The sequence below is a fragment of the Orcinus orca genome, chromosome 2, assembly GCF_937001465.1.
Source record: "Orcinus orca chromosome 2, mOrcOrc1.1, whole genome shotgun sequence".
Lineage (NCBI taxonomy): Eukaryota > Metazoa > Chordata > Mammalia > Artiodactyla > Delphinidae > Orcinus > Orcinus orca.
The window spans coordinates 31,183,072-31,209,064 of record NC_064560.1 but is presented as its reverse complement, the minus strand read 5'-3'; positions in this window follow the sequence as shown (position 1 = coordinate 31,209,064).

The window sequence follows — 25,993 nt, the reverse complement described above, 5'->3', positions numbered from 1 at the left end:
TGCTAACTTCCATCTCTGGTTTTATGCAGCACCCCAACTCACCTTTCCCCTTAAGCAAGCATAAGTTGGTTTTCTACATTTGAGACCCTGTTCTGTTTTGTAATTCAGTTCCTGTGTAGCCAAGTTTACATTCCATGTAGTAGTGATATCTTATGATGTTTCTTTTTCTGTGTGACTTATTTCACGTAGAATCATCGTACCTGAATCCACTCATTATGCTGCTATGGGCCTGATGACATAGATTTCATTGCTGAGTGATATTGCATTGTACGTAAGTACCACAACTTCTTTATCCATTTTTCACTTTCTGTGATATTGAACTTGTACTGTAAATGAGGTTCTTGTAAGCAGAGCCGTCCCACACTTTGGGGTGGCTGTGTCTTTTTTATTTTAATTTCCCTAAGCTATAGGACCATAAGTGGAAGTGCCCTAGGCTCTGTTGCTTTGTTTTTTAGATGTTTCAGGAAACACCGTACACTTCTCCAGAGTGGCTGTTGGCAATTTACATCCCGCCCATCAGCATAACAAGGCTCCCAGTTCTCCATGGCCTGTCCTGCCTTTCTGGATTTTACACTGTTTTCAGATGGCCCTATTGACCGGGGGGCAGTGAGACTTCATTGTAGTGCAGATTTCCTTTGCAAGCTTGCTTGGTTGGCCAAAAAGGGCGTATGAGTTTTTTCCTGAATATATTCAGGAAAAAACGCATACACACTTTTTGGCCAAGTGCATCATTGTGGACGTTCTGCCTCTTTTCCTATGCTTTACATGCAATTCCAGTCTACCTCCTGAAATCGGTTTCCTGCAATTCTGCCCCGCTTTCAAGTCCTCTTGGCAGCCTTACTTCAATATATTTTTGGACGATAGCTGTCATTTATAACTCTGCAGGTTTGTGAATGACAGTGTCCCTGAGTTCTTTCTTCAACTCAATTTCTTGTGAGCTGGCCACAACACCGCAGGATTGCTTCAGGCCCTAGTGTGGTTCCGGCATGGCACGCTGAGCCTTTGGTTAATTCCTCTTCCTGGTGGGAAATGAGAGTTAAATTTGCCCGTCCAGACACCTGCAGCTAGTCTCTCATTGGTTCTCCTTATTCCTGTTTATCTTACGCAGAAATTGCAAACTGGGCCAAACAGGAGTTTAAAGGCACTGACTCTCCAAGTGTGGAGAGTGTTAGTGAAGCGTCTGAAATGTTGCACCCGAGTACCAGGGGATGAAAACTGAGACACATTTGAACACGTTTCCCGATCACACAGTGGATCATACTCTGGTTTCCACATGCATGTTTTAGCTGAAGGAAGAATCCCTTAAACCTGGAGAGTTGAGACCCATGAAATGGGTACCATGCAGTGTGACTTCAAAGGGTCTGCATTTGCTCACCGAACGTCAACAATCCTATCACTGCTGCATTTCTGCCGCTGTTCACACGCTTGATTCTCTTTCGGAGACAAATAAATCCATAGTTTTTAAGATTCTTACTAGTCAGGTATATTCTTAGGCGTTTAATATGGGGTGTTGAGTCCACTTCGTTGAGCAAGGAGTAGCTCTTGTCTATTACATATTTGGCTTATGGAACGGTATCTGTGCTAATTTCAATCTCTGGTTTTATGCAGCACCCCAACTCACCTTTCCCCTTAAGCAAGCATAAGTTGGTTTTCTACATTTGAGACCCTGTTCTGTTTTGTAATTCAGTTCCTGTGTAGCCAAGTTTACATTCCGTGTAGTAGTGATATCTTATGATGTTTCTTTTTCTGTGTGACTTATTTCACTTAGACTCATCATACGTGAATCCACTCATTATGCTGCTACGGGCCTGATGACATAGATTTCATTGCTGTGTGGTATTGCATTGTACGTAAGTACCAGAACTTCTTTATCCATTTTTTGCTTTCTGTGATATTGAACTTGTACCGTAAACGAGGTTCTTGTAAACAGAGCCGTCCCAAACTTTGGGGTGGCTGTGTCTTTTTGATTTTAATTTCCCTAAGCTATAGGACCATAAGTGGAAGTGCCCTAGGCTCTGTTGCTTTGTTTTTTAGATGTTTCAGGAAACACCATACACTTCTCCAGAGTGGCTGTTAGCAATTTACATCCGACCCAGCAGCATAACAAGGCTCCCAGTTCTCCATGGCCTGTCCTGCCTTTCTGGATTTTACACTTTTTTCAGATGGCCCTTTTGACTGGGGGGCAGTGAGACTTCATTGTAGTGCAGATTTCCTTTGCAGGATTGCTTGTTTGGCCAAAAAGGGCTTATGCGTTGTTTCCTGAATATATTCAGGAAAAAACGCATACGCCCTTTTTGGCCAAGTGCATCATTGTGGACGTTCTGCCTCTTTTCCTATGCTTTAAATGCAATTCCAATCTACCTCCTGAAATCGGTTTCCTGCAATTCTGCCCTGCTTTCAAGTCCTCTTGGCAGCCTTACTTCAATATATTTTTGGACGATATTTGTCATTTATAACTCTGCAGGTTTGTGAATGACAGTGCCCCTGAGCTCCTTTCTTCAACTCGCTTTGTTGTGAGCTGGCCGCAACAGCGCAGGATTGCTTCAGGCCCTAGTGTGGTTCCGGCATGGCACGCTGAGCCTGTGGTTAATTCCTCTTCCTGGTGGGAAATGAGAGTTAAATTTGCCCGTCCAGACACCTCCAGCTAGTCTCTCATTGGTTCTCCCTATTCCTGTTCATTTTCCGCAGAAATTGCAAACTGGGCCAAACAGGAAGTTAAAGGCACTGACTCTCCAAGTGGGGAGAGTGTTATTAAAGCGTCTGTAATGTTGCACCCGAGTACCATGGGACAAAAACTGAAACACATTTGAACACGTTTCCCGATCACACGGTGGATCATACTCTGGGTTCCACATGCATGTTTTAGCTGAAGGAAGAATCCCTTAAACCTGGAGAGTTGAGACCCATGGAATGGGTCCCATGCAATATGACTTCAAAGGGTCTGCATTTGCTCACCAAACCTCACCAATCCTATCACTGCTGTGTTTATGCCGCTGTACACACGCTTGATTCTCTTTCGGAGACATATAAATCCATAGGTTTTCAGATTCTTACTAGTCAGGTATATTCTTAGGCGTTTAATACGGGGTGTTGAGTCCACTTCGTTGAGCAAGGAGTAGCTCTTGTCTATTACATATTGGGCTTCTGGAACGGTATCTGTGCTAACTTCCATCTCTGGTTTTATGCAGCACCCCAACTCACCTTTCCCCTTAAGCAAGCATAAGTTGGTTTTCTACATTTGAGACCCTGTTCTGTTTTGTAATTCAGTTCCTGTGTAGCCAAGTTTATATTCCGTGTAGTAGAGATATCTTATGATGTTTCTTTTTCTGTGTGACTTATTTCACTTAGAATCATCGTACCTGAATCCACTCATTATGCTGCTACGGTCCTGATGACATAGATTTCATTGCTGAGTGATATTGCATTGTACGTAAGTACCACAACTTCTTTATCCATTTTTCGCTTTCTGTGATATTGAACTTGTACTGTAAACGAGGTTCTTGTACACAGAGCCGTCCCACACTTTGGGGTGGCTGTGTCTTTTTGATTTTAATTTCCCTAAGCTATAGGACCATAAGTGGAAGTGCCCTAGGCTCTGTTGCTTTGTTTTTTAGATGTTTCTGGAAACACCATACACTTCTCCAGAGTGGCTGTTGGCAATTTACATCCCGCCCATCAGCATAACAAGGCTCCCAGTTCACCATGGCCTGACCTGCCTTTCTGGATTTTACACTGTTTTCAGATGGCCCTATTGACCGGGGGGCAGTGAGACTTCATTGTAGTGCAGATTTCCTTTGCAAGCTTGCTTGGTTGGCCAAAAAGGGCGTATGCGTTTTTTCCTGAATATATTCAGGAAAAAACGCATACGCCCTTTTTGGCCAAGTGCATCATTGTGGACGTTCTGCCTCTTTTCCTATGCTTTACATGCAATTCCAGTCTACCTCCTGAAATCGGTTTCCTGCAATTCTGCCCCGCTTTCAAGTCCTCTTGGCAGCCTTACTTCAATATATTTTTGGACGATAGCTGTCATTTATAACTCTGCAGGTTTGTGAATGACAGTGCCCCTGAGCTCCTTTCTTCAACTCGCTTTCTTGTGAGCTGTCCGCAACACCGCAGGATTGCTTCAGGCCCTAGTGTGGTTCCGGCATGGCACGCTGAGCCTTTGGTTAATTCCTCTTCCTGGTGGGAAATGAGAGTTAAATTTGCCCGTCCAGACACCTCCAGCTAGTCTCTCATTGGTTCTCCCTATTCCTGTTCATTTTCCGCAGAAATTGCAAACTGGGCCAAACAGGAAGTTAAAGGCACTGACTCTCCAAGTGGGGAGAGTGTTATTAAAGCGTCTGTAATGTTGCACCCGAGTACCATGGGACAAAAACTGAAACACATTTGAACACGTTTCCCGATCACACGGTGGATCATACTCTGGGTTCCACATGCATGTTTTAGCTGAAGGAAGAATCCCTTAAACCTGGAGAGTTGAGACCTATGGAAAGGGGACCATGCAATATGACTTCAAAGGGTCTGCATTTGCTCACCGAACCTCACCAATCCTATCACTGCTGCGTTTATGCCGCTGTACACACGCTTGATTCTCTTTCGGAGACATATAAATCCATAGGTTTTAAGATTCTTACTAGTCAGGTATATTGTTAGGCGTTTAATATGGGGTGTTGAGTCCACTTCGTTGAGCAAGGAGTAGCTCTTGTCTATTACATATTTGGCTTATGGAACGGTATCTGTGCTAATTTCAATCTCTGGTTTTATGCAGCACCCCAACTCACCTTTCCACTTAAGCAAGCATAAGTTGGTTTTCTACATCTGAGACCCTGTTCTGTTTTGTAATTCAGTTCCTGTGTAGCCAAGTTTACATTCCGTGTAGTAGTGACATCTTATGATGTTTCTTTTTCTGTGTGACTTATTTCACTTAGACTCATTATACGTGAATCCACTCATTATGCTGCTACGGGCCTGATGACATAGATTTCATTGCTGAGTGATATTGCATTGTACGTAAGTACCACAACTTCTTTATCCATTTTTCGCTTTCTGTGATATTGAACTTGTACTGTAAACGAGGTTCTTGTACACAGAGCCGTCCCACACTTTGGGGTGGCTGTGTCTTTTTGATTTTAATTTCCCTAAGCTATAGGACCATAAGTGGAAGTGCCCTAGGCTCTGTTGCTTTGTTTTTTAGATGTTTCTGGAAACACCATACACTTCTCCAGAGTGGCTGTTGGCAATTTACATCCCCCCCATCAGCATAACAAGGCTCCCAGTTCTCCATGGCCTGTCCTGCCTTTCTGGATTTTACACTTTTTTCAAATGGCCCTTTTGATCAGGGGGCAGTGAGACTTCATTGTACTGCAGATTTCTTTGCAAGCTTGCTTGGTTGGCCAAAAAGGGCGTATGCGTTTTTTCCTGAATATATTCAGGAAAAAACGCATATGCCCTTTGTGGCCAAGTGAATCATTGTGGACGTTCTGCCTCTTTTCCTATGCTTTACATGCAATTCCAGTCTACCTCCTGAAATCGGTTTCCTGCAATTCTGCCCCGCTTTGAAGTCCTCTTGGCAGCCTTACTTCAATATATTTTTGGACGATAGCTGTCATTTATAACTCTGCAGGTTTGTGAATGACAGTGTCCCTAAGTTCCTTTCTTCAACTCGCTTTCTTGTGAGCTGGCCGCAACACCGCAGGATTGCTTGAGGCCCTAGTGTGGTTACGGCATGGCACGCTGAGCCTTTGGTTAATTCCTCTTCCTGGTGGGAAATGAGAGTTAAATTTGCCCGTCCAGACACCTCCAGCTAGTCTCTCATTGGTTCTCCCTACTCCTGTTCATTTTCCGCAGAAATTGCAAACTGGGCCAAAAAGCAGTTTAAAGGCACTGACTCTCCAAGTGGGGAGAGTGTTAGTAAAGCCTCTGGAATGTTGCACCCGAGTACCAGGGGATGAAAACTGAGACACATTTGAACACGTTTCCCGATCACACAGTGGATCATACTCTGGGTTCCACATGCATGTTTTAGCTGAAGGAAGAATCCCTTAAACCTGGAGAGTTGAGACCCATGGAATGGGTACCATGCAATATGACTTCAAAGGATCTGCATTTGCTCACCAAACCTCACCAATCCTATCACTGCTGTGTTTATGCCGCTGTACACACGCTTGATTCTCTTTCGGAGACATATAAATCCATAGGTTTTCAGATTCTTAGTAGTCAGGTATATACTTCGGCGTTTAATATGGGGTGTTGAGTCCACTTCGTTGAGCAAGGAGTAGCTCTTGTCTATTACATATTTGGCTTCTGGAACGGTATCTGTGCTAACTTCCATCTCTGGTTTTATGCAGCACCCCAACTCACCTTTCCCCTTAAGCAAGCATAAGTTGGTTTTCTACATTTGAGACCCTGTTCTGTTTTGTAATTCAGTTCCTGTGTAGCCAAGTTTACATTCCATGTAGTAGTGATATCTTATGATGTTTCTTTTTCTGTGTGACTTATTTCACGTAGAATCATCGTACCTGAATCCACTCATTATGCTGCTATGGGCCTGATGACATAGATTTCATTGCTGAGTGATATTGCATTGTACGTAAGTACCACAACTTCTTTATCCATTTTTCACTTTCTGTGATATTGAACTTGTACTGTAAATGAGGTTCTTGTAAGCAGAGCCGTCCCACACTTTGGGGTGGCTGTGTCTTTTTTATTTTAATTTCCCTAAGCTATAGGACCATAAGTGGAAGTGCCCTAGGCTCTGTTGCTTTGTTTTTTAGATGTTTCAGGAAACACCGTACACTTCTCCAGAGTGGCTGTTGGCAATTTACATCCCGCCCATCAGCATAACAAGGCTCCCAGTTCTCCATGGCCTGTCCTGCCTTTCTGGATTTTACACTGTTTTCAGATGGCCCTATTGACCGGGGGGCAGTGAGACTTCATTGTAGTGCAGATTTCCTTTGCAAGCTTGCTTGGTTGGCCAAAAAGGGCGTATGAGTTTTTTCCTGAATATATTCAGGAAAAAACGCATACACACTTTTTGGCCAAGTGCATCATTGTGGACGTTCTGCCTCTTTTCCTATGCTTTACATGCAATTCCAGTCTACCTCCTGAAATCGGTTTCCTGCAATTCTGCCCCGCTTTCAAGTCCTCTTGGCAGCCTTACTTCAATATATTTTTGGACGATAGCTGTCATTTATAACTCTGCAGGTTTGTGAATGACAGTGTCCCTGAGTTCTTTCTTCAACTCAATTTCTTGTGAGCTGGCCACAACACCGCAGGATTGCTTCAGGCCCTAGTGTGGTTCCGGCATGGCACGCTGAGCCTTTGGTTAATTCCTCTTCCTGGTGGGAAATGAGAGTTAAATTTGCCCGTCCAGACACCTGCAGCTAGTCTCTCATTGGTTCTCCTTATTCCTGTTTATCTTACGCAGAAATTGCAAACTGGGCCAAACAGGAGTTTAAAGGCACTGACTCTCCAAGTGTGGAGAGTGTTAGTGAAGCGTCTGAAATGTTGCACCCGAGTACCAGGGGATGAAAACTGAGACACATTTGAACACGTTTCCCGATCACACAGTGGATCATACTCTGGTTTCCACATGCATGTTTTAGCTGAAGGAAGAATCCCTTAAACCTGGAGAGTTGAGACCCATGAAATGGGTACCATGCAGTGTGACTTCAAAGGGTCTGCATTTGCTCACCGAACGTCAACAATCCTATCACTGCTGCATTTCTGCCGCTGTTCACACGCTTGATTCTCTTTCGGAGACAAATAAATCCATAGTTTTTAAGATTCTTACTAGTCAGGTATATTCTTAGGCGTTTAATATGGGGTGTTGAGTCCACTTCGTTGAGCAAGGAGTAGCTCTTGTCTATTACATATTTGGCTTATGGAACGGTATCTGTGCTAATTTCAATCTCTGGTTTTATGCAGCACCCCAACTCACCTTTCCCCTTAAGCAAGCATAAGTTGGTTTTCTACATTTGAGACCCTGTTCTGTTTTGTAATTCAGTTCCTGTGTAGCCAAGTTTACATTCCGTGTAGTAGTGATATCTTATGATGTTTCTTTTTCTGTGTGACTTATTTCACTTAGACTCATCATACGTGAATCCACTCATTATGCTGCTACGGGCCTGATGACATAGATTTCATTGCTGTGTGGTATTGCATTGTACGTAAGTACCAGAACTTCTTTATCCATTTTTTGCTTTCTGTGATATTGAACTTGTACCGTAAACGAGGTTCTTGTAAACAGAGCCGTCCCAAACTTTGGGGTGGCTGTGTCTTTTTGATTTTAATTTCCCTAAGCTATAGGACCATAAGTGGAAGTGCCCTAGGCTCTGTTGCTTTGTTTTTTAGATGTTTCAGGAAACACCATACACTTCTCCAGAGTGGCTGTTAGCAATTTACATCCGACCCAGCAGCATAACAAGGCTCCCAGTTCTCCATGGCCTGTCCTGCCTTTCTGGATTTTACACTTTTTTCAGATGGCCCTTTTGACTGGGGGGCAGTGAGACTTCATTGTAGTGCAGATTTCCTTTGCAGGATTGCTTGTTTGGCCAAAAAGGGCTTATGCGTTGTTTCCTGAATATATTCAGGAAAAAACGCATACGCCCTTTTTGGCCAAGTGCATCATTGTGGACGTTCTGCCTCTTTTCCTATGCTTTAAATGCAATTCCAATCTACCTCCTGAAATCGGTTTCCTGCAATTCTGCCCTGCTTTCAAGTCCTCTTGGCAGCCTTACTTCAATATATTTTTGGACGATATTTGTCATTTATAACTCTGCAGGTTTGTGAATGACAGTGCCCCTGAGCTCCTTTCTTCAACTCGCTTTGTTGTGAGCTGGCCGCAACAGCGCAGGATTGCTTCAGGCCCTAGTGTGGTTCCGGCATGGCACGCTGAGCCTGTGGTTAATTCCTCTTCCTGGTGGGAAATGAGAGTTAAATTTGCCCGTCCAGACACCTCCAGCTAGTCTCTCATTGGTTCTCCCTATTCCTGTTCATTTTCCGCAGAAATTGCAAACTGGGCCAAACAGGAAGTTAAAGGCACTGACTCTCCAAGTGGGGAGAGTGTTATTAAAGCGTCTGTAATGTTGCACCCGAGTACCATGGGACAAAAACTGAAACACATTTGAACACGTTTCCCGATCACACGGTGGATCATACTCTGGGTTCCACATGCATGTTTTAGCTGAAGGAAGAATCCCTTAAACCTGGAGAGTTGAGACCCATGGAATGGGTCCCATGCAATATGACTTCAAAGGGTCTGCATTTGCTCACCAAACCTCACCAATCCTATCACTGCTGTGTTTATGCCGCTGTACACACGCTTGATTCTCTTTCGGAGACATATAAATCCATAGGTTTTCAGATTCTTACTAGTCAGGTATATTCTTAGGCGTTTAATACGGGGTGTTGAGTCCACTTCGTTGAGCAAGGAGTAGCTCTTGTCTATTACATATTGGGCTTCTGGAACGGTATCTGTGCTAACTTCCATCTCTGGTTTTATGCAGCACCCCAACTCACCTTTCCCCTTAAGCAAGCATAAGTTGGTTTTCTACATTTGAGACCCTGTTCTGTTTTGTAATTCAGTTCCTGTGTAGCCAAGTTTATATTCCGTGTAGTAGAGATATCTTATGATGTTTCTTTTTCTGTGTGACTTATTTCACTTAGAATCATCGTACCTGAATCCACTCATTATGCTGCTACGGTCCTGATGACATAGATTTCATTGCTGAGTGATATTGCATTGTACGTAAGTACCACAACTTCTTTATCCATTTTTCGCTTTCTGTGATATTGAACTTGTACTGTAAACGAGGTTCTTGTACACAGAGCCGTCCCACACTTTGGGGTGGCTGTGTCTTTTTGATTTTAATTTCCCTAAGCTATAGGACCATAAGTGGAAGTGCCCTAGGCTCTGTTGCTTTGTTTTTTAGATGTTTCTGGAAACACCATACACTTCTCCAGAGTGGCTGTTGGCAATTTACATCCCGCCCATCAGCATAACAAGGCTCCCAGTTCACCATGGCCTGACCTGCCTTTCTGGATTTTACACTGTTTTCAGATGGCCCTATTGACCGGGGGGCAGTGAGACTTCATTGTAGTGCAGATTTCCTTTGCAAGCTTGCTTGGTTGGCCAAAAAGGGCGTATGCGTTTTTTCCTGAATATATTCAGGAAAAAACGCATACGCCCTTTTTGGCCAAGTGCATCATTGTGGACGTTCTGCCTCTTTTCCTATGCTTTACATGCAATTCCAGTCTACCTCCTGAAATCGGTTTCCTGCAATTCTGCCCCGCTTTCAAGTCCTCTTGGCAGCCTTACTTCAATATATTTTTGGACGATAGCTGTCATTTATAACTCTGCAGGTTTGTGAATGACAGTGCCCCTGAGCTCCTTTCTTCAACTCGCTTTCTTGTGAGCTGTCCGCAACACCGCAGGATTGCTTCAGGCCCTAGTGTGGTTCCGGCATGGCACGCTGAGCCTTTGGTTAATTCCTCTTCCTGGTGGGAAATGAGAGTTCAATTTGCCCGTCCAGACACCTGCAGCTAGTCTCTCATTGGTTCTCCCTATTCCTGTTCATTTTCCGCAGAAATTGCAAACTGGGCCAAACAGGAGGTTAAAGGCACTGACTCTCCAAGTGTGGAGAGTGTTAGTAAAGCGTCTGGAATGTTGCACCCGAGTACCAGGGGATGAAAACTGAGACACATTTGAACACGTTTCCTGATCACACGGTGGATCATACTCTGGGTTCCACATGCATGTTTTAGCTGAAGGAAGAATCCCTTAAACCTGGAGAGTTGAGACCCATGGAATGGGTACCATGCAATATGACTTCAAAGGGTCTGCATTTGCTCACCAAACCTCACCAATCCTATCACTGCTGTGTTTATGCCGCTGTACACACGCTTGATTCTCTTTCGGACACATATAAATCCATAGGTTTTCAGATTCTTACTAGTCAGGTATATTCTTAGGCGTTTAATATGGGGTGTTGAGTCCACTTCGTTGAGCAAGGAGTAGCTCTTGTCTATTACATATTTGGCTTCTGGAACGGTATCTGTGCTAACTTCCATCTCTGGTTTTATGCAGCACCCCAACTCACCTTTCCCCTTAAGCAAGCATAAGTTGGTTTTCTACATTTGAGACCCTGTTCTGTTTTGTAATTCAATTACTGTGTAGCCAAGTTTACATTCCGTGTAGTAGTGATATCTTATGATGTTTCTTTTTCTGTGTGACTTATTTCACTTAGAATCATCGTACCTGAATCCACTCATTATGCTGCTACGGGCCTGATGACATAGATTTCATTGCTGAGTGATATTGCATTGTACGTAAATACCACAACTTCTTTATCCATTTTTCGCTTTCTGTGATATTGAACTTGTACCGTAAACGAGGTTCTTGTAAACAGAGCCGTCCCAAACTTTGGGGTGGCTGTGTCTTTTTGATTTTAATTTCCCTAAGTTATAGGACCATAAGTGGAAGTGCCCTAGGCTCTGTTGCTTTGTTTTTTTCATGTTTCTGGAAACACCATACACTTCTCCAGAGTGGCTGTTGGTAATTTACATCCCGCCCATCAGCATAACAAGGCTCCCACTTCTCCATGGCCTGTCCTGCCTTTCTGGATTTTACACTTTTTTCAGATGGCCCTTTTGACCAGGGGGCAGTGAGACTTCATTGTAGTGCAGATTTCCTTTGCAAGCTTGCTTGGTTGGCCAAAAAGGGCGTATGCGTTTTTTCCTGAATATATTCAGGAAAAAACGCATACGCCCTTTTTGGCCAAGTGCATCATTGTGGACGTTCTGCCTCTTTTCCTATGCTTTACATGCAATTCCTGTCTACCTCCCGAAATCGGTTTCCTGCAATTCTGCCCCGCTTTCAAGTCCTCTTGGCAGCCTTACTTCAATATATTTTTGGATGATAGCTGTCATTTATAACTCTGCAGGTTTGTGAATGACAGTGTCCCTGAGCTCCTTTCTTCAACTCGCTTTCTTGTGAGCTGGCCGCAACAGCGCAAGATTGCTTCAGGCCCTAGTGTGGTTCCGGCATGACACGCTGAGCCTTTGGTTTATTCCTCTTCCTGGTGGGAAATGAGAGTTAAATTTGCCCGTCCAGACACCTCCAGCTAGTCTCTCATTGGTTCACCGTACTCCTGTTCATTTTCCGCAGAAATTGCAAACTGGGCCAAACAGGAGGTTAAAGGCACTGCCTCTCCAAGTGGGGAGAGTGTTAGTAAAGCATCTGGAATGTTGCACCCGAGTACCAGGGGACGAAAACTGAGACACATTTGAACACGTTTCCCGATCACACGGTGGATCATACTCTTGGTTCCAGATGCATGTTTTAGCTGAAGGAAGAATCCCTTAAACCTGGAGAGTTGAGACCCATGGAATGGGTACCATGCAATATGACTTCAAAGGGTCTGCATTTGCTCGCCGATCCTCACCAATCCTATCACTGCTGTGTTTATGCCGCTGTTCACACGCTTGATTCTCTTTCGGAGATATATAAATCCATAGGTTTTAATATTCTTACTAGTCAGGTATATTCTTAGGCGTTTAATATGGCGTGTTGAGTCCACTTCGTTGAGCAAGGAGTAGCTCTTGTCTATTACATATTTGGCTTAGGGAACGGTATCTGTGCTAATTTAAATCTCTGGTTTTATGCAGCACCCCAACTCAGCTTTCCCCTTAAGCAAGCATAAGTTGGTTTTCTACATTTGAGACCCTGTTCTGTTTTGTAATTCAGTTCCTGTGTAGGCAAGTTTACATTCCGTGTAGTAGTGATATCTTATGATGTTTCTTTTTCTGTGTGACTTATTTCACTTAGAATCATCATACCTGAATCCACTCATTATGCTGCTACGGGCCTGATGACATAGATTTCATTGCTGAGTGATATTGCATTGTACGTAAGTACCACAACTTCTTTATCCATTTTTCGCTTTCTGTGATATTGAACTTGTACCATAAATGAGGTTCTTGTAAAGAGAGCCGTCCCAAACTTTGGGGTGGCTGTGTCTTTTTTATTTTAATTTCCCTAAGGTATAGGACCATAAGTGGAAGTGCCCTAGGCTCTGTTGCTTTGTTTTTTAGATGTTTCAGGAAATACCATACACTTCTCCAGAGTGGCTGTTGGCAATTTACATCCCGCCCATCAGCATAACAAGGCTCCCAGTTCTCCATGGCCTGTCCTGCCTTTCTGGATTTTACACTTTTTTCAGATGGCCCTTTAGACCTGGGGGCAGTGAGACTTCATTGTAGTGCAGATTTCCTTTGCAAGCTTGCTTGGTTGGCCAAAAAGGGCATATGCCTTTTTTCCTGAATATATTCAGGAAAAAACGCATATGCCCTTTTTTGCCAAGTGCATCATTGTCTACGTTCTGAGTCTGTTCATGTTTTCAATGCAATTCCAGTCTATCTCTTGAAATCTGTTTCTTGCAATTCTGTCTTGCTTTCAGATCCTCTTCTTTGCCTTATCTCAACATATTTTTGGACGTTAGTTTTCATTTATAACTCTGCAGGTTTGTGAATTGCAGTGACCCTGAGCTCCATTTTTGAAGTTGCTCTTTTGTGAGCTGGCCTCAAAGCCGCAGGATTGCTTCAGGCCCTATTTTTGCTCCGGCGAGGCGGGCTGAGCCTTTTATTAATTCTTATTCTTAATGGGAAATTAGAGTGACATGTGCCCGTCCAAACCCCTACAACTATTCTCTCATTGGTTCCCCCTCTTCCCGTTCATCCTCCTCACAATTTGCAAAATGTGTGAAACAGAAGTTTAAATGTGCTGATTCTCTAAGTGGGGAGATTCTAAGTAACGTGGCTGGAATGATGAACAGGAGCACCAGGAGAGGATAAATGAGGTGCATTTTAGACACATCTCCCGATCACATGGTGTACAGTCCTCTGGGTTTTCCATGCATGTTTTAGCTGTAGGAAGATTCCTTGAACCTGCAGATTTGGGACCCATTGAATGAGTACCAGGTAGTATTACTTTAAAGGGTGTGCATTTCCTCACCCAACCTCACATTTCTCTTAGCGTGAACAGTTTCCAGCCTTATGTCTCATCCTGCTGTGGGTCTAGATGTGTTCAATCCATGTTGCATCACCGTCCCTGAGGAAAAGTTGTAAGAGGTTTTCTCTGTCTCTCTGTCGTTTATTTTTTTCAATTTATTACTATATTGGTTACAGCTGATTTTCAAAGCTCTGTTTCTTGCTGCTGTACATCCACTTGATTCACGTACAGAGAGACATCAATAAATTCTTTTTCAGATTCTTACCAGTCATATATATTCTTTTCCTGTGACTTGAGTGTGCTGAGTGCAGTTCTTTTAGCTACCGTGTAGGCCTTGTTGATTATCAGTTTGGTATTTGGAATGGTATCTTTGCTAATTTCAACCTCCTGGATGATGCCTCACCCCTCCCCACCTTTCCCGTTTAGCAGCCTTATGCGTGTTTTCTACATATTTGACTATGTTTTTGTTTTGTAATTTATTTCATGTGTAGCCATTTTGAATTCCACCTTTAAGTGATATCTTATGATATGTGTCTTTTTCTTTTTGAATTATGTCACTTAGAATGATCATACGTAACTCCTCCGGAGTTGTTACAACTGGCCATATTTCATTGATTTCCAGGCTGAGTAATATTCCACTCTACATAAGTACCACATCTCTATCCATTTTTTCCCTCCAGAGACATTTAAGTTATATCCTAGTCGAGGATCTTTTAAACAGAGAGGCAGTAAACATTGGGGTGCCTGTGTCCTCTCGATTTTTGTTTTTCCCAAGATATACGCCCATGAGTGCAAGTGCCCTATGCTCTGTAGCTCATTTTTTAGATGCTTTAGTAAACACAATACACTTCTCCAGAATGGCCGTTGGCAATATACATTTCCACTATAAGCCTCACAGGGCTCCCTCTTCTCCTTGCCCTGTCCTGCATTTCTGGTGTTTACACTTTATGAGGATGGCTCTTCTGACTGATGTGAAGTGATATCTTTTGTAGTATTGATTTCCAGTGCCCACCTGTTTGGTTGGCTAAAAAAGTGTATGCCCTTTTCTTGAATATATACAGAAAGAAACGCATACAGCCTTTTTGGCCAACTGCAATGTTGGCAATGTTCAGCCCCTTTTCTTGTGCTTAATGGTGAGTCCTTTCTACCTCCTCAAATCCCTTTCCTGCCATTCTCCCTTGCTTACCAATCCTTTTCTCTGACTTTCCTCAAGACATTTTTCAGTGATAGATATTTTCAACTCTGCAGTTTTGTGAATTTTACTGCCCCTGAGTTCCATTGTTCAACTTGTGTTTATGGGAACTGGCCACAAAGCAGTGGGATTGCCTCAAGCCCTATACTGTTTCCATGGGCAACCCTAGCCTTTGGTCAATTCGTCTTCCTGATTGGAAATTAGAGTGACATGTGCCTGTCTGAACACCTAGGACTTGTCTCTCATTGTTCCTCATCCTTCCGCTTCATCCTCTGGACAAATTCCAAACTGTACGCAACAGGATGTTGACAGTGCTGACATCTCCAAGTGGGGAGACTGTTAGTAAAGACGCTGGAGGGGTGAACCCGAGCACCAGGAGATGAGGAGATGAGATGCCTTTTCCAAACTCTTCCCGATCAGATGGTATACCATCCTCTGGGTGTGACAGACATGTTTTAGCAGTAGGAAGAGTCCCATTCATGTAAAGAGAACACCAGGGCTTTTTCAAAATCAGTGTCTCCACGAAACCCAAACTGGGGAATTTTTTAAGCTACGGCTACACATATGTTCATTAAGGGCCTTGGGAAGTAGGCAGAGTCCAAACTTTAGATGATTGAAGTCTTCAGGGTCAGAAGCACTCACCACCGGCATCCCTTAGGTTACACTTTAACTGTCATTGATAGATGATGTCAATAAAAATATCTATTCTTTTTCCGATTATTTCCCCTTATAGGTTATTGCAAAATATTGAGTGTAGTTCCCTTTTCTATACAGTAGTTCCTTGTTGATGATCTATTTTATACATAGCAGTGTGTATGTGTTAATTCCAAACTGTTAATTTATCCCTCCTCCCACCTTTCCCCTTTGGTAATAATAAATTATAAGATTTTATACTTCTCAGAAATGGGGGAGCTGAAAGAGAGGTATCATTTTCAATGGAAAAGCATTTAAAACAAGATTGAAGCTTTAACCAAGATTATTAGATGTACATCCTTGGAAAGAAATCACTTCATTTCTCTAATATTGACCTGACAAATAAGACAAACCTTTTCACTGAACTTGCTTATAATAAAGTGATGGAAATATCAAATGGAAGTGTTAGAAACATCTTATTTTACCCGAGCCTTATAAACTGTTCTATGTTAACTACAGTTTGGCTCACACATCTGTTCATTGAAGTTACAATAGTCTCAATTTCTGTTACTGATCCTCCAGAGTGGGCCCCAACAAGTGTCCCCCTGCCCAGTGTCATTGGGGCCAACAGATCAAGACTGAGTTTGGTTCACAAGCAAAGGAAACTTTATATTTTGATCAGAGAATGGAGAGGTGAGAGCATGCACTACCCTGTGGGCTGTGGGCTGGGCTGCTGTGTAGAGATCCTGTCAGAGTCAGTGGGAGGGAGGGGGCGGAGCTCTTGAGGGCCGGGTTGGCTGCAGCTCAGGCTTTATATCTCGGAGTCTGCACTGGGCCCCAGGAGCTGAGGTGTCGACCCAGCCATTCTGCACTAGGAAATCTGGTCTGAAGTGCCGGGTGTGGAACCTCTGCATGCAGGACCCTAGGAGCACGTGAAATTAGACAAAGAATAAAAAAGTTCAGACTTGACTTTATTGCCCAGATTCTATTTTTATCTCCCAGGGATTTTTAATGGGCTTTGCTGGGGACAAACCCCTCCTCTGCCTTTTGTCCCGTTCCTCATTCTTGGAGTGCTGAGGGTGCAGACCCTTCTTCTTTAACTGCTGAGTGCTGAGTTGGGAGCCCTCATACCAGGGGACGAGGGTCAGAACTTCTACCCAGCAGCCTCCAGGTGACGTTGATTGGCCCCAGGACCCCTGCCTCCCTGCTCATCCACCTGAGCACCAGCATTGGAAGTGTTATAGATTCTAATGACCTTTAAGGGTCCAGGAAAGAGATGTGCAGAGATGCTGTGGGGGCCGGTTTCACCCCGCCCCACATTTGTTCGGCCACCTTAGGCTGACCGTTTCTGCCAGCCTAGATGCTCTGACCAGTAGTCTGCTCTTTCTTCAATTAGGCCCCTGAATTAATGTAAAAACAGCACCAGGTGTCAGAGCCCTGCCCGCTCAACTCCCAGACAGTCCAGGGTCAGTGGTGATCAAGGACCATGATGACCACTGAGTCAACAGCCTTTTGAAGTAAACAGGAGTCCAGCCGGTCTTACTGGCCACCATCATCACAGTGTCTGTAGGCTTTTCTACGGTGACAGTGTGATATACATTTCCCCTGCCAAGATTATTAGCTCCCCTCTGGGTGCAGTAAGTCCTGCAAGCAGTAGTCTACTCCTTCGGGACACACTATTGTTGTTTTATGAGAGAAACTCCAGGTCAAGTGATGTTCACACGAGTCGTCATGGTGCCCTGTTGCCCCCGGTTATCTCTCTGGATGTTGGAGTTGGAGGGCCTCCTCACTCGAGGTCGGTGTGCCCACGGAGTGAACCCTGCAACTTCAGGGCATGGTTGGTGATTAGGATCACCACGTGGGGTCCTTTTCCCTTAGGAGGGAGGTGGCCTTTCGGGTTGCTGATTTCCAGGTTTTTAGATACTGCCAGTGTCTTGGCCAGATGTGGCAGTGGGCCAAGCCCCTTGGTGACTGTTGTTTATCCTACCTGGATGGCATTCTTGTGTTGTTCCATTTTAAGTGGTCCCAGTTTTTGCACTAATTCTCCAATGGCGATTCACCTTTCACCGGGAATGGAAAGGTCAAAGGGTTTAGCTCAATTAGGGAGTTCCAGGGCAAGGGTCTGAATTGACTGCTCTTTCCATTCTTGAAAGGCCACTTCTGGATTCTGTTCAAAAGGATCATCATCTTTTCCTTTCAGTGTTTCATATAGAGGCCCAGCTAGTAGACTGTAGTTAGGGATCAAGAAGCAGCAAACCCTGGCCTCCTCAGGAACCCCTAAGCTGTCTTCTAGTTTTAGAAAGGGGTAAGGCTGCAAATGGTTTCTTCCCTTTCCTGGGATGGGCTTCTCCGACCTTCTGTGAGAATGAAGCCCAGGCAGGTCACTGCAGTCTGTGATATTTGAGCTTTTTCTTGGACAACTTCTATCCTTTATTGGCTTGGTAGTTCAGAGGCCTCCTTAGTAGGGCTGGCGATCAGAATGTCGTCTGCATATTGAAGGAGGGTTTCCTTTTCCAGAGGTAGAACTTTTCGGTCTTTAGCTAAGCTTTCCCCAAAGATGGTGTGGGAATTTTTGAACCCTTGGGGCAAGACGGCCCGGAAGTATTGTTTTAGTTGTATGTTGAGTCCTGCCACTCACAAGCCAAAATTTCTTGTGACTCTGGGACTAATGGAATACAAAAGAAGGCATCATTGAAGACTAATACAGAATACCATGTCCTGGTGGTTGGTAGAATGACCAGCAGTATGTAGGAATTAGGAGCAACTGGAGGTATATCCTCGGTGGCTTCACTGACTGCCCTGACATCCTTTACCAGGTCCCCAGCAGCCCATGGGGCTCTCGTGGTCAGGCCCCTCCCAGGATATGGAGCTCTCCTGGGCAGGTACCCCACCCCCAACCCAGCCCACGGGGCTCTCGTGGTCAGGCCCCTCCCAGGATACAGAGCTACCCTTGCAGGTACCGTGGCAGGGCTGGGCACACAGGAACCATGCACATAGCCCTCATTGAAGAGCACCCCCAGCTCACCTGTCACTCAGAGCTGACACAGAGCACCTCAGAGCAGGACTTGAACTAACAAACAGCAGCTCCGACAGGTCTGTGACCCTTGGCATCACTCTGTGTGGCCTCCCTCCACCTGGTCTTCCAGAGACTTCCACTGCACCCAGGGCACCAGGCCTCTGTCTCCAACCACCACACACCCCTCCTCTCCCTGACTCCTGGGTTCCTCTCATTAGGAGAGGCTTTTCTTGAAGTTGTCTCCCACTCATGGGCCAGATAAAATGATTAGAAAACAAGCCAAAGCTGCAGCCTCTTGTCTATCCTGACTCTCAGGAGCCCACACCTGTTCCTTGGACCTGGCCGGTTCAGCAAGTTCCATTTTCTGCAACTGTGAGCCCCTGAGGGGTGATGATTGGCTGACCTGGGCAGCCTTACCATGCCGGCCAGCCCTCCCCAGGTGTGCCTGGGTTGAGATCAATATAAATACCACTCCAGGCAGCAAGAGCCCCTGCAGCTGTGCCTGACGCCATTTTCTCTGCCCTGTCAGCAGTCTCGGGGCTGGGCTGGTGGGAGGGAGTGAGAGGCCATGGCTTTGTGGGTGGCCCAGTGTGAGTGGGGCTCTGCTGGACTTTCTGCAGCAGTTGCCAGGCTGCCACCTGCTAAAGAAGAGGATGTGTCACCCATACCTGCTGCTGGAATTTCTCCGTGGGCAGAGGTGAGGAAGGAAAAAAGCAGTGGGGGCAGGGACAGGACGGGTATCTCAGGCAGGGAAATGGAAATCTTCCAGAAGAGCACCCAGGGCCAGGACCATCCTGGCTGGCCTGCAGGCACCAAGTCAGCTGGCATGCTGTCACTCGTGTGGCTCCATGGCCCTTCCTCTAGGCTTTCAAGTCCTTGTATATATTCAGGTGTTTTACCTGGGAAGGGTGGGAACAGTTCAGCAGCAACTGGCCTGGGGCTCAGCTCACGTTTACTCACAGATGCCTCGGCACGGTGCCCCAGCTTTGCAATGAGGACGCTTGTTGTGTGGGGGCTGCTGGCTGAATGGGAGACGATTCTCCACCACTGACCAACTTCAGAATTGTTTACAACTGGAGCAAGTGCCCTGATACGGTTTTCCTCTGAGTAACTGGTGGGTTCTGTTTTTTTTTTCTCTTTTTCGTTTTTGGTTCCAGGTAGATTTTATTCCTCTTTTTTGTATTTACAGATATAAGCATGGAAATAATTTATTCATATAAATACATGTATGTGAAGGGAATAATTGTTTTTTCTGTTTTATTTTTTAAATTTTATTTCTTTTTAATTTTGAATTTTATTTTATATTTTTATACAGCAGGTTCTTATTGGTTATCTATTTTATACATATAAATGTTTACATGCCAATCCCAATCTCTCAACTCCTCCCACCACCACCACCCCAAGAGCTTTCCCCCCTTGTTGTCCATACGATTGTTGTCTACATCTGTTGCTCTATTTATGCCTTGCAAAACGGTTAATCTGTACAGTTTTTCTAGGTTCCACATATATGCATGAATATACAAGATTTGTTTTTCTCTTTCTGACTTACTTCACTCTGTATGACAGTCTCTAGATCCATCGACGTCTCTACAAATGACCCAATTTCATTCCTTTCATGGCTTAGTAATATTCCATTTTATATATGTACCACATCTTTATGCATTCGTCTGTCTGTGGGCATTTAGGTTGCTTCCATTACCTCGATATTGTAAATAGTGATGCAATGAACATTGCGGTGAATGTCTCTTTTTGATTTATGGTTTTGTCTGGGTATATGTCCAGTACTGGGATTGCTGTATCATATGGTAATTCTATTATTAGTTTCTTAAGAAACTCCATATTGTTCTCCATAGTGACTGTATCAATTTATATTCCCAACAATAGTGGAAGAGGGTTCCTTTTCTCCACACCCTTTCCAGCATTTGTTGTTTGTAGATTTTCAGATGATGCCCATTCTAACAGATGTGAGGTGATACCTCATTGTTGAGTCCATTTCGTTGAGCAAGGGGTAGGTCTTGTCTATTACATATTTGGCTTATGGAACTGTATCTGTGCTAATTTCAAACTCTGGTTTTATGCAGAACCCCAACTCACCTTTCCCCTTAAGCAAGCATAACTTGTTTTCTAAACTTGAGACCCTGTTCTGTTTTGTAATTCAGTTCATGTGTAGCCAAGTTTACATTCCGTGTATTAGTGATACCTTATGATGTTTCTTTTTCTGTGTGACTTATTTCACTTAGAATCATCGTGCCTCAATCCACTCATTATGCTGGTACAGGCCTGGTGACACAGATTTCATTGCTGAGTGGTATTCTGTTGTACGTTAAGTACCACAACTTCTTTATCAATTATTTGCTCTCTGGGATACTTAACTTGTATCGTAGAAGAGGTTCCTGTAAACAGAGCCGTCCCAAATTTTGGGGTGGCTGTGTCTTTTTGATTTTAATTTCCCTAAGCTATAGGACCATAAGTGGAAATGCCCTAGACTCTGTTGCTTTGTTTTTCAGATGTATCAGGAAACACCATACACTTCTCCAGAGTGGCTGTTGGCAATTTACATCCCGCCCATCAGCATAACAAGGCTCCTTTCTCCCCATGGCCTGTCTTGCCTTTCTGGATTTTACACTTTTTTCAGATGGCCCTTTAGACCGGGGGGAAGTGACACTTCATAGTAGTTCAGATTTCCATTGCAAGCTTGCTTGGTTTGCCAAAAAGGGCATATGTGTTTTTTCCTGAATATATTCAGGAACAAACTCATACGCCCTTTTTTGCCAAGTGCATCATTGTCGATGTTCTGCCTCTTTTCCTATGCTTTAAATGTAAATCCAGTCTACCTCCTGAAATCGGTTTCCTGAAATTCTGCCCCACTTTCAAGTCCTCTTCGCAGCCTTACTTCAATATATTTTTGGACGTTATCTGTCATTTATAACTCTGCATGTTTGTGAATTACAGGGCCCCTGAGCTCCTTTCTTCAACTCGCTTTCTTGTGAGCTGGCCGCAAACCCGCAAGACTGCTTCAGGCCCTAATCTGCTTCTGGCAGGGCATGCTGAGCCTTTGGTTAATTCCTCTTCCTGGTGGGAAATGAGTGTTAAATATCCCCGTCCAGACAGCTACCTCACTCTCAACCCCTTGGTGATGTGGGTCCTCTAGTTTGTGACCACCTTTATGGGTTCCTCACCTTTCGATGATGTGGCCCCACTAGTGTGAGGACACTCCTGTCTGGTTCTCATCCACGTGGTTATGTGGACCCCTGGTGAGAGTCTGTTCCTGGCTGTGTTCCTCACCCTTCTGTGAGGGAGACCCTCTGCTGATAGTCACTCCTGCATGGCTGGCACACATTGCCTTGGTGAAGTCAGCCGTGTGGTGGCAGTTGGAGCATTCTGGGAATCTCCTCCCCCCGGTGATGAGGGCCCTCTTGCGTCAGGCCCTAACTGCTGGGCTCACCAACTTTTCTTAGTGAGCCCAGTGATGCTTGGGCACTCCTCTTCGGATCCCATCTCCATGGGGATGTGGGCCTTCTGCTCTGAGGTCCCAACGGCTGGGTTGTTCACATTTTCATGATGTGGGCTCTCTGGTGTTAGTTCACAGAGGCCTGGATCCCATAGCCTCTGTGCTCTTGGCCGCCTGCTGGGAGGTTCCAACTGCTGGATTCCTCACTTTTTTAATTTTTTGGGCCCTCTGTTGTGAGGATCCTCCTGCCTGCCTCACTCCCAGCCCCTTCGTGATGTGTGTCGTCTGGTTTGAGGCCACATGTGCTGGGTTCCTCACCTTTCGATGATGTGGGACCAATGGTCTTAGGAGACTCCTGCCTGGTTCACATCCCCTTGGTGATGTGGGCCCTCTGTTGAGAGTCTGATCCTGGCTGGGTTCCTCACCCATCTGTGAGGTGGGCCGTCTGCTGTGAGGTCACTCCTGCCTGGCTTGCTCACCTCTCCTTGTGGACATGAGCCCTCTGGTGGCACTTGGAGCCTGCTGGGAGCCTCCTCCCGTCGGTGATGAGGGCCCTCTGGCGTCAGGCCCTAACTGCTGGGCTCCCCACATTTTGTGATGTGCGCCCAGTGGTGCGAGGACACTCCAGCCAGGTTCACATCCCCATTGGGATGTGAGCCTTCTGCTCTGAGGTCCCAACGCCTGGGTTGCTCACAGTTTCATGATGTGGGCTCTCTGCTGTTAGTTCACTCCTGCCTGCATCCCATAGCTTCTGTGCTCTCGGCCGCCTGCTGGGAGGTTCCAACTGCTGGATTCCTCACCTTTCTTATTCTTTGGGCCCTCTGTTTTTAGGCTACTCCTGCCTGCCTCACTCCCATTCCCTTTGTGATATGTGTCCTCTGATTTGAGGCCACATGTGCTGGGTTCCGCACCTTTCGATGATGTGGCCCCACTGGAGGGAAGACAGTCCTGCCTGGTTCCCATCCCCTTGCTGATGTGGGCCCTCAGGTGAGAGTCTGATCCTGGCTGGGTTCCTCACCCTTCTGTGAGGTGGGCCTTCTGCTGTGAGGTCAATCATGCCTGTCTGGCACACGTCACCTTGGCGACGTGGGCCCTCTGGTGGCAGTTGGAGTGTGCTGGGATCCTCCTCCCCTCGGTGATGAGGGCCCTCTTGCCTTAGGCCATAACTGCTGGGCTCCCCACATTTTCTGATGTGCGCCAAGTGAGTGAGGACACTCTTGCCAGGTTCCCATCCCCATGGGGATATGGGCCTTCTGCTCTGAGGTCAAAACGGCTGGCTTGCTCACAGTACCATGATGTGGGCCCTCTGCTGTGAGTTCACTCCGGCAAGGATCCCTTATCATCGGTGCTCTGAGCCGCCTGCTGGGAGGTTCCAACTGCTGGATTCCTCAACTTTTTTATTCTATGTGCCCTCTGTTGTGAGGCTCCTCCTGCCTGCCTCACTGCCAGCCCCTTGGTGATGACTGTCCTATGGCTTGAGGCCACATGTGCTGCATTCCTCACCTTTCGATGATGTGGCCCCACTCGTGTGAGGACACTCCTGCCTGGTTCCCATCCCCTTGGTGAGGTGGGCCCTCTGGCGAGAGTCTAATCCTGGCTGGGTTCCTCAACGTTCTGTGAGGTAGGCCCTCTGCTGTGAGGTCACTCCTGCCTGGCTGGCACACGTCACCTTGGAGACGTGAGCCCTCTGGTGGCAGTTGGAGCGTGCAGGGTGCCTCCTCCTCTCGGTGATGACGGCCCTCTGGCGTCAGGCCCTAAATGGTGGGCTCCCCACATTTTCTGATGTGCGCCCAGTGGTGCAAGGACACTCCAGCCAGGTTCCCATTCCCATGGGGATGTGGGCCTTCTGCGCTGAGGTCCCAACGCCTGGGTTGCTCACAGTTTTATGATGTGGTCCCTCTGCTGTGAGTTCACTGCGGCCTGGATTCCATAGCCTCGGTGTTCTGAGCCGCCTGCTGGAAGGTCTAAATGCTGGAATCCTCACGTTTTTTATATTATGTGCCCTGTGTTGTGAGGATACTCCTGCCTGCTTCACTCCAAGGCCCTTGGTGATGTGGGTCCTCTGGTTTGAGGACACATGTGCTGGGTTCCTCACCTTAAGATGATGAGGCCCCACTGGTGTGAGGATAATCCTGACTGGTTCCCATCCCCTTTGTGATGTGGGCCCTCTGGTGAGAGTCTGATCCTGGCTGGGTTCCTCACCCATCTGTGAGGTGGGCCCTCTACTATCAGGTAACTCTTGCCTGGCTTGCTCACCTCACCTTGTTGACATGAGCCCTCTGGTGGCACTTGGACCCTGCTGAGAGCCTCCTCACCTCTGTGATGAGGGCCCTCTGACGTCAGGCCCTAACTGCTGGGCTCCCCAACTTTTCTTAGTGAGCCCAGTGATGCTCAGGCACTCCTCTTAGGTTCCCATCTCCATGGGGATGTGGGCCTTCTGCTCTGAGGTTCCAACGGCTGGGTTGCTCACAGTTTCATGATGTGGGCTCTCTGGTGTTAGTTCACTGTGGCCTGGATCCCATAGCCTCTGTGCTCTTAGCCGCCTGCTGGGAGGTTCCAACTGCTGGATTCCTCACTTTTTTAATTTTTTAGGCCCTCTGATGTGAGGATCCTCCTGCCTGCCTCACTCCCAGCCCCTTCGTGATGTGTGTCCTCTGGTTTGAGGCCACATGTGCTGGGTTCCTCACCTTTCGATGATGTGGCCCCACTGGTGGGAGGACAGTCCTGACTGGTTCCCATCCCCTTGGTGTTGTGGGCCCTCTCGTGAGAGTCTCATCCTGCCTCGGTTCCTCACCCTTCTGTGAGATAGGCCCTCTGCTGTGACGTCACTACTGCCTGGCTGGCGCATGCCACCTTGTAGACGTGGGCCCTCTGTTGGCAGTTGGAACCTACTGGGAGTCTCCTCCCCTCAGTTATGAGGGCCCCCTGGCGTCAGGCCCTAACTGCTGGGCTCCTAACATTTTCTGATATATGCTAAGTGGTGCGAAGCCACTCCTGCCAGGTTCCCATCCCAATGGGGATGTGGGCCTTCTGTTCTGAGGTCCCAACGCCTGGGCTACTCACAGGTTCATGATGTGGGCCCTCTGCTGTGAGTTCACTGCGGCCTGCATCCCATAACCTCGGTGCTCTGGGCCGCTTGCTGGGAGGTTCCAACTGCTGGATTCCTCAACTTTTATATTCTATGGACCCTGTTTTGTGAGGCCGGTCCTGCCAGCCTCATTCTGAACCCCTTGGTGATGTGGTTCCTCTGGTTTGAGGCTACATGTGCTGGGATCCTCACCTTTCGATGATGTTGTCCCACTGGTGTGGGGACACTCCTGCCTGGTTCCCATCCCCTTGGTGATGTGGGCCCTCAGGTGAGAGTCTGATCCTGGCTGTGTTCCTCACCCTTCTGTGAGGTGGGCCCTCTGCTGTGAGGTCACTCCTGCCGGGCTGGCACACATCGCCTTGGCGACGTTGGCCCTCTGGTGGCAGCTGGAGCCTGCTGGGAGCCTCCTCCCCTCGGTGATGAGTGCCCTCTAGCGTCAGGCCCTAACTTCTGAGCACCCCACGTTTTCTGATGTGAGCCCAGTGATGCCAGAACACTCCTGTCATGTTCCCATCATCATGGGGATGTGGGCCTTCTGCTCTGAGGTCCCAATGTCTGGGTTGCTCACAGTTTCATGATGTGGGCTGTCTGGTGTTAGTTCACTC